Here is a 17,041-nt window from a genome sequence, read left to right as displayed (position 1 = left end):
AATTTAGGGCATTTTGTGTAGCTGTGATTTTGGACGCATTGGATCGGTCTGAATGGAATTTAGCACTGAAGACTCAAAGCAGCTCTGGGTCTTCTCCATTCACGCTGTCCGTGGGAGGGCCACCTGCTGTGCTGAGCACTGACAGCACCTCACATCCCGGGAAGAGCCGCTGGTGGAAGTGGTGGAAGCTCAGCAGCACTTTGCAGGATGCTGGACCCTTTGTGCTGGTTCTCCATAGAAATTACGCAGTACGGGACGTGAACTCACTGTCAGGAGAGCAGTGAAATCCTGGTCACTATCAGATTTGTATGTGAATCACCCCAAATAAGAATATTGGATCAGGCACTTATACCATATCCTGAAACAAATGCGAGATGTGAGCAAATGCTTCCAGTGTCCTCGAGTATTGTTGCTGTTTATTGTGCTCAAATTCATCCTGTCCTTAAACATTTTCTAGTGACAAACAAATGCTATTTGGGTTTATGTATTTAGACTGATAGTGACATCCAGTGGTTGATCAATCCAACCACAGGAATAATAACAGTCATATCAAATGGAGCATCCAAAAATGACGAGGTGATGTTGATTTAGGTCAAGTGCAGTCTGTAGCAAATGTATGTCACTTGCTGCCTTCTAGACTTCTGTGACCAGGAGAAACTTGGCAGCTTTGTGCTTGTTCTTCTGGGATGATGGCAGTGCAATTGCACAATATCTAGGGGAGGAATTGCTTTATATTTACATGTGGTGGTGGGCAGCTTTTGGCACAAATCGACACCTGGTTTAAAATCTTACTGTGTTTTTTGTTAAGTTACTTGAGAGCTGATTGGTACTTTCTGCAAGTTAAAGGAGATTTTAATGATGTACCATTAACGGGGCTTTAGGACAATAATTCTAATAGCAGTACTGCATTCCAGGACCTAATCAGGATATTGCAGAGAAACCTCTCACAAACAGTGCAGTGTCTCCCAGAAGTCTTCTGATATTAAGCATACAAAGAGTGCAGTAGAATAAATGGTTGCTTCCAGCATGAACAGAACTAATTTTAGACAGCAGTGCTTAATGTGCCTGTCAGTACTTCAGAGTGAGTGATTAAAGATAAAAATAGATTTATTATACTGTCACTTGTGTCCAGCCTCAGATCTGCAGGAAATACAGTATCTACTGCTGAAAACATCCATGCAGGACCACCCTAATATATTCTGAAAGTGATTTCCCAGCGTCTGTTTAGCAGGACTAATGGCATTGTCACAACTGTGAATGTTCCCAGTTCTGGTTACAATTACAAGAAGCGCCAGGTAAATTTGTTTTGACTTCTGTGTCTCCGGGTTAACTTAGCTGTGCCTGGTGATGTAAGTCACGCTTTGTGGTGTACTTCTTTTCTTCTAAGAGACTGCCAGTAAACTGCACGCACGGTGGGAAATATGTTTTGTAGGACTGGTGAGGACGTCGGTGCTCCCCTTGCTGGATGCAATGTGCCCACAGAGCCGTGGGGCACTGACACCCCCCCGCATCCACCCGAGCTCGGAGCCCCCGCTGCCCTCGGCTCGCTGCAGTAATTCCGCATCGCTGCAGTAATTCCGCATCGCTGGCGGCGTGTTGTGGAATCCCACGTGGGGGGCGGCACCGAAGGCGCCTGCAGTGTGCGCTGTGTGCGGGTGTTCCATCAGCGCCCAGCTGGCCGTGGCACAGCTTGCATCTGCTGGGCGTTAGCATCTCAGCAGCGCAGGCTTGCGCTCCTCTAGTGAGTTGAAACTTGGTTAGAGGAGGATGCAAGAGGTGCGTGTTTCAGAAGTACGTATTCACAAATGTAAAAGAAGGAAATAGATTTTTTTTTCACAGTATCATAAAACTGTAGAATGGCTTGGGTTGGAAGAGATCTGATGGACCATCGAGGTCCAACCCTCTGCCACAGGAGGGCTGCCAACCACCAGATGAAGTGCTGGGTCAGATCAGATTAGATTTTTCCCCTCAAACTCCTTTTTAAAATTTTTTTATTTGCTGTATATATGAATTCATGATGGCTATTCATTTAGCAAGCAAATTTCCTCTAAAATAACCATTTCACTGGCCTCTGTCTCGTGCTTTGATTTCTAAAATAGATTACCAGAAATAGAAAGGTTTTTTTCATAGTAGCAGTAATACAAAAATATTGCCAGAATAGTATTGGAAGCCCTAAATGTGTGTTTGCAAATGCAATACTGTTCCCAAGGCTGAAGCATGCCTGCAGAAACTGCGCCACGAGCATCCCCACGGCTTAGCAAAAGTCTCTTGTAAAGTACCTGGGGAGGGGTACGTCCATCGCATATACTTAAATGATTTCACTCTATTTATAGACACATAATTTATCCAAAGAGCACCAAAGAGTTAACAGATCTTGTAGTTAAGTGCTTAATTAGCAACTGAAGAGTAAAGTCAGAAAAATTTAGTTCATTATTTGTCATGGATACAGAGTACTTTTCACTTTGCCATGTAGAGTAATACAGTGATATTAAGACTGTACACATTGGCGGTTCACAGGTCAAGATTAATCAGTTGTGACCTTGGATCACAACTCTTCATGAAGTAAAAGCTGAGTAAGGGAATCTGAAATGAGAGTCCATACATTTCTATAGAGCTCAGTCTGATCGAATGGTTGTAATGTAATTGAACGGCAAAAATAACATTCCTTGTCAGAGGAAGAATTGGAGCCCGGAAAAAGAGAAGTGAAATATGAGTAATTTTTCAGTGCAAGTAGCAGTAAGAATTCATCTCTAGCATCGCTGGGATTGTTATCCTTTTCCTTCTACTACAGCAGTTCTCCTGTTTCAGATGTTCAGTATTTTATTTGAGAAAGATACAAATAGCAAAATCTAAAAGCACCACAGTTTATTTACTGCCAAACAGAACACAACATTTGTTTCTGCACAACATCTTTGTTTACAGAAACTTTAATTTTTTTAAACTACTTCATATGTTTTTTAGTAGCAAAATAGAGCATAATGTGATAATGGGTTGCTGCAGTCACCCTTGCATCATTAATCAGCAAACAAAGGAGCCTAAAGGTAAGGAGTGGGTTCTCTGTGTCTGATCTGAGCTCTGTTTGGACTTCACAGGAGAAGCAAGGTCGTAGGAAGCTGTCTCAGCTTTGTGGCTCTTAGTTTACAGATGTATGTGTTAAAGCTGAAGAGAAACAGCTTTGGTTTATATACTGACAGTGGTTGTTTGGTATTTTATTTATGTAAATGAGCTCCCATTTTCTTTATGCCCATCAGAGCATCCCGTGCCTCTCCCCTCCTGCTCCAATATAGCTTCCCTTCACAAGGGGAATTCCTCACTCACTACTTCAGGCTGATTTAAGGTTATTTCATGCTGCTTGTCAGGCCTGGCACACCAGAGATTCTTAACCTGATAGTTCAGATGGTTTCTAGTTGTGAATCTGGAAACAATTCCCATTTAGAGTTCCATGCATAGTCCTGGCATGAGCATGTTCTCCTTGTGTCCCTAGTGATGCTATTCATTAGTGATGCTATATTCACTATTGTTGCACTCAGTCTTTATAATCATTTCAAAATTGTCCACTCCACAATTTAGCCAGTATTCACCTATTTCCACAGGTGTAGAAGCACTTCCAAAAAACCTGCATTTTTGCTTACTTAGTATTTTCCCTGCTCTGCTGTGCTCTGTTCTGGACGTTATCCATTAAAGCTTACACATGCCTGCATTTTATGAGCAGTGCCAAGACTAGTCAGTATGTAAACCTCAGCACATTTGTAGTCTCTCCTTTTTGTATTTTAAGTTGTATTTAGTAGTTTCCGGGTCTCATCATTTCATCACAGCTTTCATCACGTTCACCTTTTCCTTAACTCCTGCAGGCAACTGTTTTGTTATTTTAAATATTTTCTTTGGTTTTGAAGTTGTTGACAAAAGCAGTTATGACCCTACAGGCTCAAAGATTTGCAGGGACATTACAAAATGCAGAAGAATAATTATTTAAAATGAGTTGTTATTTCAAAACTTAGCTTAAGAGAGACTTCATCCTGATTCATGGCTTTGGAATTGCAAGACCATACCAAAGCTACTTCTCATTCTCTCTGTTATTTTATATTGATACTTCAGCCCAGAGAAGGGAGTTGGGAGGAGATGTGCTCTCTTGGTTGCTGGCAGCCCTGGAGCATCCCAGCTGTGCTCCCTCCACCAGCAGGCAGGATTTGCTCACAGGCGCTGTAGGTCCCCCAGCTGCCCTGGCATGTGGTGGAGCTGGCAGCACCTGCATTGCCAAGGGTGATGGTCAGAGAAGTCTCAAGCACAGCTGCATCAATTTCAGTTTCATTTCATATTCCTAGCACCGTGCTTTACAGCTTCCTTTGCAGTTTTTACCCTGATGAGTACTGCTTGAACCCAAACTAGTATTCCTGTTGTCCTTTTGTAAATCCACTGGATCATTTGTGTTTGTATTAACGCTTGTAATCTTGTGTTTGGAAAAGGAGCACTGACCTTTGGCCTGTGTCATTTGCTAGGCTTCCTCTAAGCTATGCCACAAGGCATTACAGGGATAATGAGGTGGAACAATTTATTAATCTGTCATCTCTGAGCAAATGAGTTGCATTTGTTTTGAAGCCTTAATGTAGTGGTCATAGGTTAACCATCCTGGAAAGTCCCTTAGGCTTTTCTTTTCAGGTAGGAATAAACTATAGGGTCTTGCAGACTTATTATATATCAAGGAAAAGAATGGGTAAAATCTATAATTAGTTTCATAACTTTGTGAATTTTCCATAGGGTCAACAATTTACTGATGGTTTCTATGCTGCAATGCCTTGGACCTGCAGAGCTCTGTACAGATGTTAGAGGAGATCCATACAATGCCACAGCTAGCAGGTCCATGATATATAGAGAAAATAGCTCCAGCAGATGTGGCAATTGGTAATTTTGGGCACCTGTTTGTAAATTATCTCAAAAAGAACAGAGTTTGATTCTAACATGAGGTCAGTGGGTACAAAACGATGCAACTCACCCTAATATACATTTAAATATTTATGCTGTGCTCAAGAGGATCACAATTACATGGTGGTGACATGCAAACTCTGGAAGGCATCGCTTGCTTCAACTTTACAACAAATGTCTTCAAATTACATTTTCAGTATTTGATATCTTTTATAAAAGAGCACCGATTTCCCAGTTTTTGAAATCAGCTGTCTTATGTGACATTGCACTTTGTTTCTGAACTTCCAGTGTTCTCTTTCATTGTCCACCACACACTTGTTTCCATTTAACATTTTCAATTAGAATGTGTGTAAAGAAAATCTCCTTCTGAAAACACCTGCCACACGTGTGTTCTGTTGCTCTCTACCACATGCTATTTGAACAATATGCTGTAATCCTGGATTAGTTTTCCTCCCAGCAGATACTCTGAACTGCTGTATCCAGTCTAGACCTCATGTCCCACATGTTCTTGGCTTGCTGAATCTGCAGAGAAGTGTTGTCTGGCTGGCTCGAGGCCCCTCGTCGTACACTCCAGATGCAAACCAAGTGTTGGATACTGCTCTTGGCAGGGAGATCTGCACAGTCTGCTTCTTAGGCACTATCAGTAGTCCTTACTTTCTAAACCTTTTATAGCAGGCAATGAATATGCTCATAGAATTTCAAAACTGTGCACCCTCTGCTTCACTGTTTTCTGTGAAATGCTAGCAGTAGAGAGCACTGGCAAATTGAAATAGTAACCATCCAGATAGCAGAAAGCTTAATGTAGGTCTTTCTTTCATTTGTCTTGAGTCTCCAAAAATCAGCTAAGATTTTGTTTTCTGACCTTCTGCCTGACTTAGCTTTCGTTTAATCTAGAACTGCTCCTTTCCTGTTGCCTTTTGGTAAGTCTTTCTAGAGGACCACCTGGCCAGCTTTTTTACCTCCTGTTGTAGTGAGGTGCTGTGAGGCAGCAGCCCACCTAGAAGAGTGAATTCCATGGGGAATTATGCTCCCTAATGTCTGCAGATATTCTCATTTGGAGAGGTGATTATCCTATAATAGCCTCTGACGACTCAACATTTGCCATCCCTTGGTGGTGCTGGAGGAATCACAGTTAATGGCACAGCAAATTATGTGGCATAATTTTACAATCTCACTCACTTCTTTCAGACCAAATGCCTTGTGCAGCTGGAGGCTGACACACAGCCACACACTCATTTGTCACGTGGTGCAATGTAATTCCTACTTTAGATTTGCATTTTGGAAAATAAATACAAGGATCTCCACATTGACTTGATATATAAACCTGCCTGGCTCTCACAGAGCAGCTGTAGCAAGTCAGTAACATGCCTACAGTATCGCTTACTCTTTTTCCATTTGTTCTCTCTGCTGTGCCATGTCAGTTTTGCTGGTTGAGTTCATTGCTAGAGTTAAATGACAAAAAGGTGGGATAATAAAGGCCAAAGTTTTACCTGGAATTGAAGGGGGAAAAAAAAAGGAACAAGCCTCCAGCTTGAGCCTGTAAGTAAAAGATGTCCGAGGACTCAATGCAATGCAAACAGATTGACTAACTCCTATATACAGTTGCCTGAATATGAGAGTACACACATTTAAGATATATAATGCAAATAAATGTATCTTAAATTAAGAGTACTCCGTATCACATTTAGGGCATAGAGAAAGCCTTAAGTTGCTGCTGACACCACTATTGTACTGTGGTTAAAATATGGCTTTTGATTAGTAAACAGATGGATTTTGATTTGCATCATGAGCCTGAATGAATTGCCAATTCTTGAAGCAATTTGTGTTCTCAGAATCAAACTACCAAACGGTAACAGATGTGATTACATTGAGCTGTCAGGAGCTTAATGAGGTAAAACTGAGATCACTAACCAGTTTTAGAGAAGGGTTAAGGGGATCCCTTTTTGAAAGCTAATTATATGGGACAGCACACCTGTCATTAGGCAGCAGAAGATACCAAAAATTAGCCATTGTCTTGCATGAATTCTCACTCTGCCACATGTGGCTGAAGTGATAGACAGAGCTACAGCACAAAATTAATTGAGCTTTCAAATCTGGAGAAGGTGAGAGAAAAAAGTTGATCTAGGGTTATTACAAACAGTTGAAATAACTGGCACAGCATGCCTTCCATTGCTACAAAGCATTTATTTTTAATTCTTAACATTATAAATATGTTTGGAGATTGCCTTTCCTGTGTCCTTCATCACGAGGCACTTTGTGTGGCTGCATAGGGAGGATGCACAGTTCCAGCTCTGAGCTCCTGGGCTGTGTGGCATTGGGCATGGAGCCTTCTAGAGAGGCACGTGGCTGTGAGAAGATCTGTCCTTGTGAGTTAGAACTCTCCTGACAGAAAAATGGAGTTAAAAGTTGTTCCTAAGAAAACCCTGTTTCTGGTCAGTTTGCCTCCATCAGAGTCCATCAGACCCACATGTCCCCAGCACCGGCCTGCCCTGTGCCAGCGCTGCTGGCGATGCGCGCTCAGCATTTCCGTGTGCACGTGGTTGTATTCATGTCATTCTCACCATTCTCGATCCCCTGCTGCTGACACGTGGAGTTTTTAAAACATGAGTGCCTAAAGCAGCACCATGGCTGGCTGCCAGCAATGGCATGGTGAGAAAAACCTTCCCCAGTGCTCTCCGGCAGCCACAAAGGATTCACATTCCTGACATCAGGGCTCCTTCCCAGGAGGGCAGGTCGATGTCATGGTGCATTTTTACAGGAGATGAGACTGGATGTAAATCTGCCTCTGTAGGGGCTTTTTATCATTTAGCATCCTACTGATGTCTGGTTTTCCTCTCCTCAGGAAGCCTGCCCCAAACTGACTGTAAATTACCAGGCAGAAGTCTTTGATTACTCACCAATTATCTCTTTTCCTTTCAACACATAAAACTCTCTATATGAGATAACTCCTGGAAATTCAGTGTAAATAGTAACATTTAGATCAGCATGCTGGAAAGTTGGTTGCCTGTTACTTACCTTGAACAGAAAATTTCCTCGGTGATTCTTCTCTGTTCTGTTGTTTTCCATGTAAACACAAACCTGGTGTGAGTGCTTGAATACAGTGGCTTACTTTGTACATTTGCTGTTACAATGACTTAAGCATCTCGCTAAGCTTCTTCCTTGGATGTTATCGGTTATTTTGGTAAGAAGAAAACTCTCATCATTGCAGAGAGCTTGAGATGGAGAGAGGGCTCTCCCTTCTTACCTTAAGCTCAAACTTTTCAGTGCTTTTCTTGTTTTTGTTTTTGTTTTTTTCCCCTTGGAAAATGCTGGGAAGCAATAAAATAATTGAGATCTACTTCAGCGTGGTGCCCAGCGTTGGCACTGCTGCTGACCCCTGGTCCTGTGCCCTGGATGATGGCACCCGGCTCAGCTGGGTGATGATATCACGGAGATCACATTTCTCCAGTATTTTCAGTATTGGAACAAACAGTAAACAGTTCTGCACTTCTACACCTTCATGGAGCGCTCCTCCATAAACTATGGCTGAGTTTTAATGTATCCTGAAGTTCTCATCTTGTAGTGAATTGAGGACTTTTTGGCTTTTAACTCTATGTTATTGTACTTGTTCCTTCCCAGAGGGAAGTGTCCCACATACAGTCTCAGACACGGAATTAGAGTCTGCCTTCCCCTGTGAAAACACTGCAAATCTTCTCTTTTATTTTGTTCTACTTTTGTTAAACCTACACAGGGAATTTTAACTCTAAAATAAGTTTTACTGACTCTTCCACTCCCAAAGCAGATACATGTATATACATATATATATAAGTGATCATCAGCTATTTCTATTACAGTAGCTCTTAAAGAGCTGGAGTGGTTCCTCTGAATGCAGCTGGACGGGCCGATCTTGTCATAGAAAACAAGCAGTGCCGTGCCATGCTGTGCCGTGCTGCGCCGTGCTGTGCTGTGCCATGCCAGGCCTATGGTTAGTCTGCAGAATTCCACACGTGTAGTTAGCAATTGCTGTTCTAGTGGCAATGTTTGCACCTGAACTGCGCTTTCAGATTTTAAACTTAATATTACAGTTTGTATAGTGGAATGAGTATTCAGACTGGATCAGTTACAGAGCATGAGCAAAGTATATCTGGGAGTGGGAATCACTGCATTCTTTCCAAGGCAGTGACACCAGTGCTGTTGTAAGAATGTTGCTTTGGTTCACACTGTCTCCAAGAGTCCAGTCTGCGCAAGCATCACTTTACACAGCTATCACTGCAGTAGGATGGCTCTGTGCCATTGCAGACCACAGTTCTTAAGAGTAAAACAGTTCTGTTACTTCTTTATTCTTCTTTCATTCATTATTTTACAACAAAAAGTATCTCTTGAAGTAAATGTGTTATAGGAATTGTTAATAATGGATACTTCTTCGTTCACAGTCAGTAGATAATTGCATTAAGCTGTCTTTACCTGATCTGAAAATTATATTAAACCCAACAGTCACATCACTGCCCAAATGGCATAAATCACTTGTGGACTAAGGTGTTCTCCTCCTCCCCCAAATCCAAAACCCCCTGGAAGGGGAGGTGTTACCCCCACCACCTGTCCCTCCAGCTGTCAGCATCCGCAGTCCATTCATCACAACCATGCAGCTCTTTGAGTTAGGCACTGCGCAGTGTGTTTGCTGGAGACTATCAAACAGAACAGCAAAAAGACCTCTGTGCTGCTGGTGGCTGGGCAGCATGTCCTGCTGGTCCCTGCCCTGCCTGGGTGGGACACTGAGCTGTGCACAAAGGCAAAAGCTTGAACGTTTCATCTGGGTTTTGTTTTTCCTTAGAAAGAAGTCACAAAAGGTTACAGATGAAAACAAGGGAAAGTGGATTCCTTCTCTTTGATGGGTTGTTTTTATTTAGAGGGCAGTTAAAGTGTAACTGCACTGAACGGTTAGTAGATCACTTGTCTTTTATGTAATCTGCAAGAGAAGTAAAGCAATTTCCCTGTGTTTGAAGTGAAAAGTACAGAGTAATGCTAGCATGCACCTTGGGAGCAGAACGAACCAAAGGACAGTCCAGCAGTGACCGTCCCCATTTTGGTGCATGAGAGCCACTTGTTAGGACACGTGTTCTGCAGGTGATGGCAGTGGGGAGGCAGCTGCTCACCACGGGCCTTGGGCTCCCAGCGGGCGGTGGGAGGCTCGGGCTGCAGCTCTGTGCCTGTCCCCTTCGTGCAGCACTCAGAGCATGGCAGAGGGCTTCATGGACATGGCTGTCCCCGCGTGTGTCCATCCTTTGGTTTGCAGATGATAAAACTACAGAATGCAGGAGAGGTGTTTATTTAAATGAAAGGCAGCTGCAATAATTCAACACAAACGTCATTTGTCACCATCTGTCAGTTTGCACGCTCAAATGTGACCATTCCACAGGGACCCGTACGCCTCAGTCCCTTGGGCTCCGGATTCCCAGTAGCCCAGCACCAGCCCTGGGCAGCCTCAGAGCTGTGTCTGTGTGTCCATGTGTGTGTCTTTGTGTCCATATGCACATTAGTGTGCTTACGCATGTGCACATGCTCTTACCAGGCAGCTGCTTTCCACAGCAGCAGGGGCAAGGGCATTGCTCAGCTGGGGGCAAAGCAAACTGAGGTGTACTGCAGCCCTGGGATCCAAGCGGGCCGAGCAGCAGAGCAGGAGCAGGAGCCAGCTAAGCAGAAATATTGGCCTACATTTTTTTCTCCTCCCGGTGGAAGGCATGTGAGTTTCTATGGCAACTTGTGTTTTCTGTTCCGTCAGGCCTACTGACTCATTTCTGGGGGAGCTGTGCAGCTAAGGAAGATTTTTTCTATCCCTGCCAAGTCAAGTGGCTTCTTTTCTGCAGCCCATTGATCTCACCCATCTGATTGGCATTTGAGTCTGGCACGGCTATTCAGAATCACTCTAGGGCAACAACAAATGACAATGAACTGCTACAGTATCTTCCTGCCCTTGAAGATCCATTGCAAAGCACTTGGGCCTGCCTGCTCCAGGGGATGCCAGCCCTACCTGCAGGCCTGTAGGGGCTGGCTGCACAGCTCGAGCTGGTGGGAGCACTATGAAGGGGCACAGCTGTGCCCCAGCTGCTGCCCCCAGCCCTCCTCCAGCCTCAGCATGCCACACTTCTGTGGCCAAAGGCTTCTTTTTGAACCTGCCAGTCCATTTAACCTTTAACTGACACATTCGGCCAGGAGCCTTGCTCTAACAGCTACCTCCCAAAGGGTTTCGCCCACGTGGACCAGTGTCCGTTGCTAAAATAATTGGTTTGTGGCATTGTGGTGACATCTTAATTGCCCTGGATCAAATGTTCCATGGGAACGGATCTCCCACGATCTCACCTGATCACTCTGGTTTTTGTAATTGTGGAACTGCCATGGATGCACAGGCTGGATTTTTCAGGAGTGTCCGGTGATGCTGAGTAACCACTTCTCCTTGAAATAGCGGGATGGGGTTGGCATCTGCTTCTCCAGGCTCTGCAGAAAATTGCAGCTCTGACATCCCAGGGAATGTGGTGAACACTCACACAACCAGCAATTCTTTTGAAGCTTTTTTTTTTTTCCTAATCACAAACATATGGTACACTTTAAGGGAGATTATCTTCACAAAATGCAGCCTTCCTTTAGCTTTGCAAGGTCACAGCAGCTCTGCAGTTAAGCAGTAAGCAGAAAGAAAATGTTCACGCAGCATGACCTTGGTCAGTCAGTTAATCTTTCTCTATTCTATTTTCTCCAGCAAAATAAAAATCTGTCCCTACACGCTGCAAAGTGCTTGGAGATCCTGGGGCAAAAGGTGCATCATAAGCCCAGAGTATTAATTATTGAAGCCCTGCTTGGTAAGGGAGGGGATACAGATGAATTTACTATCTGTTATTGTCTATTTGTTTATATATAGCTGCTGTTTGTGTTGAATGCAGCCCTGTGGCTCGCAGTACACCGGGCAGGTTGGAAGCTGCAGGCGCTGTTTGTTGCTTCTCCTTGTGGTTCACGACACTGAGCTTTAGAAACAACAGTGAGGTGTTGAAGGGCTCGAGCAGCAACAGAATTACTACTACAGGGAGTACGAACATTTTGAAAGACTCATGTTAGCATTTTATGCGAGCTTCTTATTAATTATACTGCAAGGGGGAGGAGGGCTAGGAGGCAGTCAGCACTGAGTGTCATTGTGTGCTGCCAGCCTGATGTGTGTCCTGGGAAATGGTACCTGCATGTGACAGGGAGAGGAAAAGGGCTCACTTCTCTTGTTCTATCTTGCAGTGTTGGTTCTTGAGGTTTTGTGGGGAAACCTCATCTAAAATTGCTCACAAATTGGCTTTTGGCTGTTAGATTAAGCTGTTGCACTGTGTAAAACACTGATTTTTAGATTTTAGAGTGCTGAATAATGTATGTGCCCATGGCCTGCTGAATTGGACTGTGGCAGTGGGAGCGCTTTGGCCCTTTTCAGAGCAGCCCCAGACAATGACTGCATTAAGACAGAGGCAAACTTTGAGTTCTCTAGCTGCCTAGTGTCTGATTTTAAAAGGGAAATCCTTTCTTACATTGTTTTATGTCACTGAGATTTCATCTTACAGTGTCTCACGGTGTGATCCTACCAGAAGCACAAAGGACGCTTTTTAGAGCTGTTGTTCCTTAAAACCTGCTTTTGCCATCACTCTGTTTCATATGGCTACATATTAGGGGTAAACAAATGTTCAGTACAAGCATGAGTACGTGTAGACAGAAAGGGAAAATTGTATTTTTATGAACCATGCAGATGTTATCATAAATCTAAATAAAATCCTTTTTCAGAGCTTCGGTCAAATTGGATTGGCTTGAGCCAATGTATCATACACAGCCATTGCAGAATGTATTTAAAAATAAAATGGCATGTTGGTAGGTGACTTCAGTAGCAGTGTTGGCACTGTCGTTGTGCAGACTGTCTCTGAGGAGCTCGGGGCACTCCTGGGTGGGTTTGAGCCACGTGCAAACACTGATGCTGGGTATGTGATTTCTGTAACAACTTCATCACGTTTCTCATACTCTTCCCCTTCACTGACTGCTGCAGGGGGCCAGGCCGTGTTGATTCTTCTCCCGTTCTGGGTTGGATTTGGTTAAATCATCAAAGGCACACAACACCTATTAAGTGCTATTTGCTGAGTCCTCCATTTAAATGAATTTGCAGGGAGCAGCAGATATTTTCCTCCCGCTTTCTCCAGGCTGGTTCCTGCTTCCCCCGGAGGTCACCGCCTCCCCAGGGGCCCAGGGCTGTCTGTGCAGCGCCGCACCGAGCAGCTCCCCATGCTGCTATTCAGCACCACTGTAATAATCTCACCTAAATACGGCAGCTTCCATCCATCAAATGATTGACCCTAGATAGGAAAAAACCCTGTAATTGTCATCGCACAATGCTGGTTAGCAAACCGGTCTTTACACTGGCCTTTTCCAAGGCAGTGCATTATGCTCACACAATCAGTTATTGACACCGTGTCGGGGGCTGACATTTATGGTGCAGTTATTGACAATGACTGTTTGGGGCTGGAGATGGATGGCTGCTGCTGTGCTCCCCCCGCCGCAGTGCCGCCCGCCCCGGCAGGCACAGCACGTCGGGCGGGCAGTGGGGCTGTGTGGGGAGCGGCGGTGCCCCCTGCGAGCAGCACGTGCTGCACGGGGGGGGGGTCACCAACCTTGGGGTGTTCGGGAGCCATGCAGATGTGGCACTGAGGGACACGGCCAACGGGCATGGTGGGATGGGATGGGCTTGGTGATCCTAGAAGGCTTTTCCAGCTTTAATGTGATTGATCAGGCTGGTTTTATTTTAGCTGCAGCCCTATGGCTGTGTTTCCCATTAGGAACAGGGACCAATAGGATGTATGCAGATCTCTCCAGTGCTGCATATAAGCTGAGCAGTCTCAGACAGAAACGGTTCCTCTCCATCAGCGTTCACAAGCATCACTGAATGTCAGTGGGTGCCTTTTTCTCTGCAGGGAGGAATTCAGTTCCACATCTTTGCTCCATGCGCACTTCATGTCAGACGCCACTGTGTCAGACAGCCCCTCTGCTGCCGTCTGTCGCACGGCAACAAAATGTAACGGGATATCGGTGGGAAGGTTCAGCTCTGCTTCCATCGCACCGACATCCACCTACCGACTGCGCGGGGCAACAGAGTGAAACGGGAGGCGTTACTTTCGGAGCAGCCGTGTCAATATCCGCGCACAACGGCGCCGCAGTGCCGCTGCTGTACCACAGTCGCCCCTCCCGCCGTCATCGCGCCGCGCGGCTGCGGCGCCCCCTAGCGGGCGGGAAGCGGCACTGCGCCGGGTCAGCGCGGACAGCGGGAGCTGCGAAGAAGGGGAGCGCTGCTGCGGGAGCGGGGAGATGCCGCAGGTCGGGACGGGAGGGCGCGTGGTTCTCCGTTCCGGGATGGGGAACTCCGGGAGCGCGGCAGCTGATGGCGGTGGTTTTCCTACTGACAGACGGGGACTGCCCGGCTCCGGCGTCATTAACACCACAAACGGAATGATGGCAGAGAAAGTCGGTGTGTTTCTGTCGAGGAAGACTCATTATTTCCACCCGTGGTTTTTGTTTTGTTTTTAATTCAACGCAAATCTCAGAGTGAAAATACTGAGGTAATTCCACCTACCATGTGAGTACGGTGTAATTTCTTATCCACTGCATATTCCGTGAAAGAAGACTGCAGAATCACACCATCACTTCTGCTCAACCCCGGCTCAGGCCCTGAGCAGCACTTCCAGCACTGCACAGCCCTATGTTCCCCCACCCAGGGCTGTTGTGCCTGCTGCGAGGTGCTCTGCTTGGCACCAGGCACCTGCATGCTGCACGTGGAGCTGTGCTGAGCTGGGGCTGAGGAGTGGGGTCTGGAGTGCCAGGAGAGTGGCTGAGCCGGCAGAGTGGGCAGAGTGCTGCGCATGGTTGGACAACCAGCAGCCACGAGGCAGAAAGCAGCACTGTTAGAGCGCGAGAGCGGAGAGCCTGAGGATGTGAGTGCTCAGCTGATGTGGCACAAAGGCTGTGTCTGAGCTGCTCAGCTAGTTTCATTCAAAGTTCATAAAGGCTAGGAATAGTGAAAATCATTCAACTTCGGGGCTTTAAAAGACATTTAATGAGCTTACATTATCCAAGTTGCTCTAAAACCAGCTGCACTTCAACTTAAGTAAAAGTCTTTTTGGCTGGGATGTGACTTAGTATCTTTGTAGTAAAAAGCTCCTATTCAGGCATTGCTTTTTCTACTAAAAAGCACAGCATGGACACAGTATTCTACAAAGGTTCTGTCTGATGTGGAATCCCGTGACACAGGCGCGAGGCCCAGCAAGCAGTGCTCTGTCTGTGGCTGCAGTGGGCAGTAGTGTCAGGGCAGGCGTTGGAGCAGAGTGGGGCCCAGCGGTGACTCCGCGCCTGCAGATGCCCGGAGCAGTGCGGGGCTGCAGGAGCAGCTGTGGGCTCCTGCTCCCGGCAGGAAGTGCAGCAGTGGGTTCTGAGTGGGGGAAAGGCTGCGTGAGCGCTGCAAGGAGTGAGCGTGTCAAAGCTCACGTGATGCACGGCTCAGAAGATGGTCTGTGGAAGGAGCTGTTTGCTGCATAGGTGGAAAGGACCTAGGCAGAGTAACAGGAGGAAGGAGACTGCCAGGTCTTCAGCTGTGCTGCAGTTGACCCCTAGATTTGCACAGCATATCCCCGGTACAGGGCGTGATGCCCAGGTTATGAGGTGGTTGGATATATATAAAGAAATCTCAAGCCATTGAAACTATATAATGCCAATCCTGGTGTGCCGCAGGTCTCGCTGTATGAGCCTTGGTTCTCCCTCTGGGAAGCTCTGGCAACCTGCAGGTGCTCCCTGGGAGCCGGGCAGCCCAGGCTGGCACCCAGCGGGCCGTTCTGCCTGTGGGGAAAAACTGATCTGACTTTACAGCAAACCACCATCCTTGGCCCTGATGGTCTGACTGCTCCGCAGCACTGTGTGTACAGCCCCATGTCCTCTGTGTGTGCGTGGGACATGGTGGGGTAGAAATTGGCCCTCTTGTTGCTTTTAGCACATGTGCAAGATTTTAAAAATTCTCCCCAAGTGTTCACAAAGTCGCTCCAAATAATCCAAGTGTTCTGGTTTATTGCTGTCCCTAACAACAGGGTCAAATGATTCATTGAAAACCTTTCAGTGCAGTCCTCCAGCAGCAGATGAATACCCAGCTGATGGGGTTTGGCTGTGCTCCCACTGCTGCATCGGGCAGTTCTGAAAGCTTGCAGTGAGCGACTTCAATCAGGAAACATCACCACATTATGAATGCTTAATGGCGCTGATTTGTGCCTTCAGCTGCCAAAGCTGGGAGCTGTCTCAGCAGCCAGGAGGCTTCTGAGCTCAAGGTTCAGAATAAACAACTCCTTGAGGTCAGTGTGTTGCAAGAGATGTTCCCAGGCAGCTAGAAGGAGAGTTTGGTCTCCTAAAACAGTTAGCACACGTCCCAGCTATTCAAAAATATCTGGAAGAGTTTCTTGTAAAAGCTGCTTTTTAGTAAGTATCCGCTCAGGCCGTTGGCTATTGTGTTTTCAGTGAGCTTTTCTAGCATTGGTGTGTTTCTGACTTTTACAATGTGACCTGCTGGAAAGTTGGTACCACCGGCAGGAGGGCTGCAGTGCCTGGGTGCTGCCACAGTGCTGCCTCAGAAGTCAGGGTGAGTTTGGTGGCAGCACTGTGATCCTTTCAGAGAACTGGGGCCCTCCAGAAGAACCTTCTGTAAACCCATGTGGTTTGTAGGGTTATGCATGGTAGGAAAGAAAAGAGAGCAGTGGTTGGAGGAATCTGTGGGCTGTTATGCTTACAACCGTGCTGCAGACTGCAGCCCGCACCTCCAGCTAAGCCTGCCACAAATGTGCGTCCCAGCTGGGGCTTTCCTCCCAGGCAGCCAAAAGCGCCTTTTGTTCTGTTATCTTGTCTGAACGTGCTGCTCGCTTAAGTGTCAGACTGGTAAGGCACTGGCACAGGCTGCCCAGTGTTGGGATCACCGCCCCTGGAAGCGTTCAGAACTGTGGGGACGTGGCACTGAGGGACACGGTCATGGGGCATGGTGGGGTGGGTTGGGCTTGATGATCTCAGAGGCCTTTTCCAACCTTAATGACTCTATGATTGTATGACTGTA

At 46.2% G+C, this 17,041-nt stretch overlaps 1 protein-coding gene across 3 annotated transcripts in view; it reads left to right on the top strand.

The window, feature by feature from the left end:
• MNT (MAX network transcriptional repressor) overlaps positions 1-17,041 on the top strand; it is a 63,446-nt gene that overhangs the window by 19,813 nt on the left and 26,592 nt on the right. The gene's annotated exons all lie outside the window — the stretch shown is intronic.

This window comes from Gallus gallus, chromosome 19 (assembly GCF_016699485.2).
Source record: "Gallus gallus isolate bGalGal1 chromosome 19, bGalGal1.mat.broiler.GRCg7b, whole genome shotgun sequence".
Taxonomy (NCBI): domain Eukaryota; kingdom Metazoa; phylum Chordata; class Aves; order Galliformes; family Phasianidae; genus Gallus; species Gallus gallus.
The sequence above is the reverse complement of the archived record's forward strand: the minus strand, read 5'-3'. Positions and strand labels throughout refer to the sequence as shown.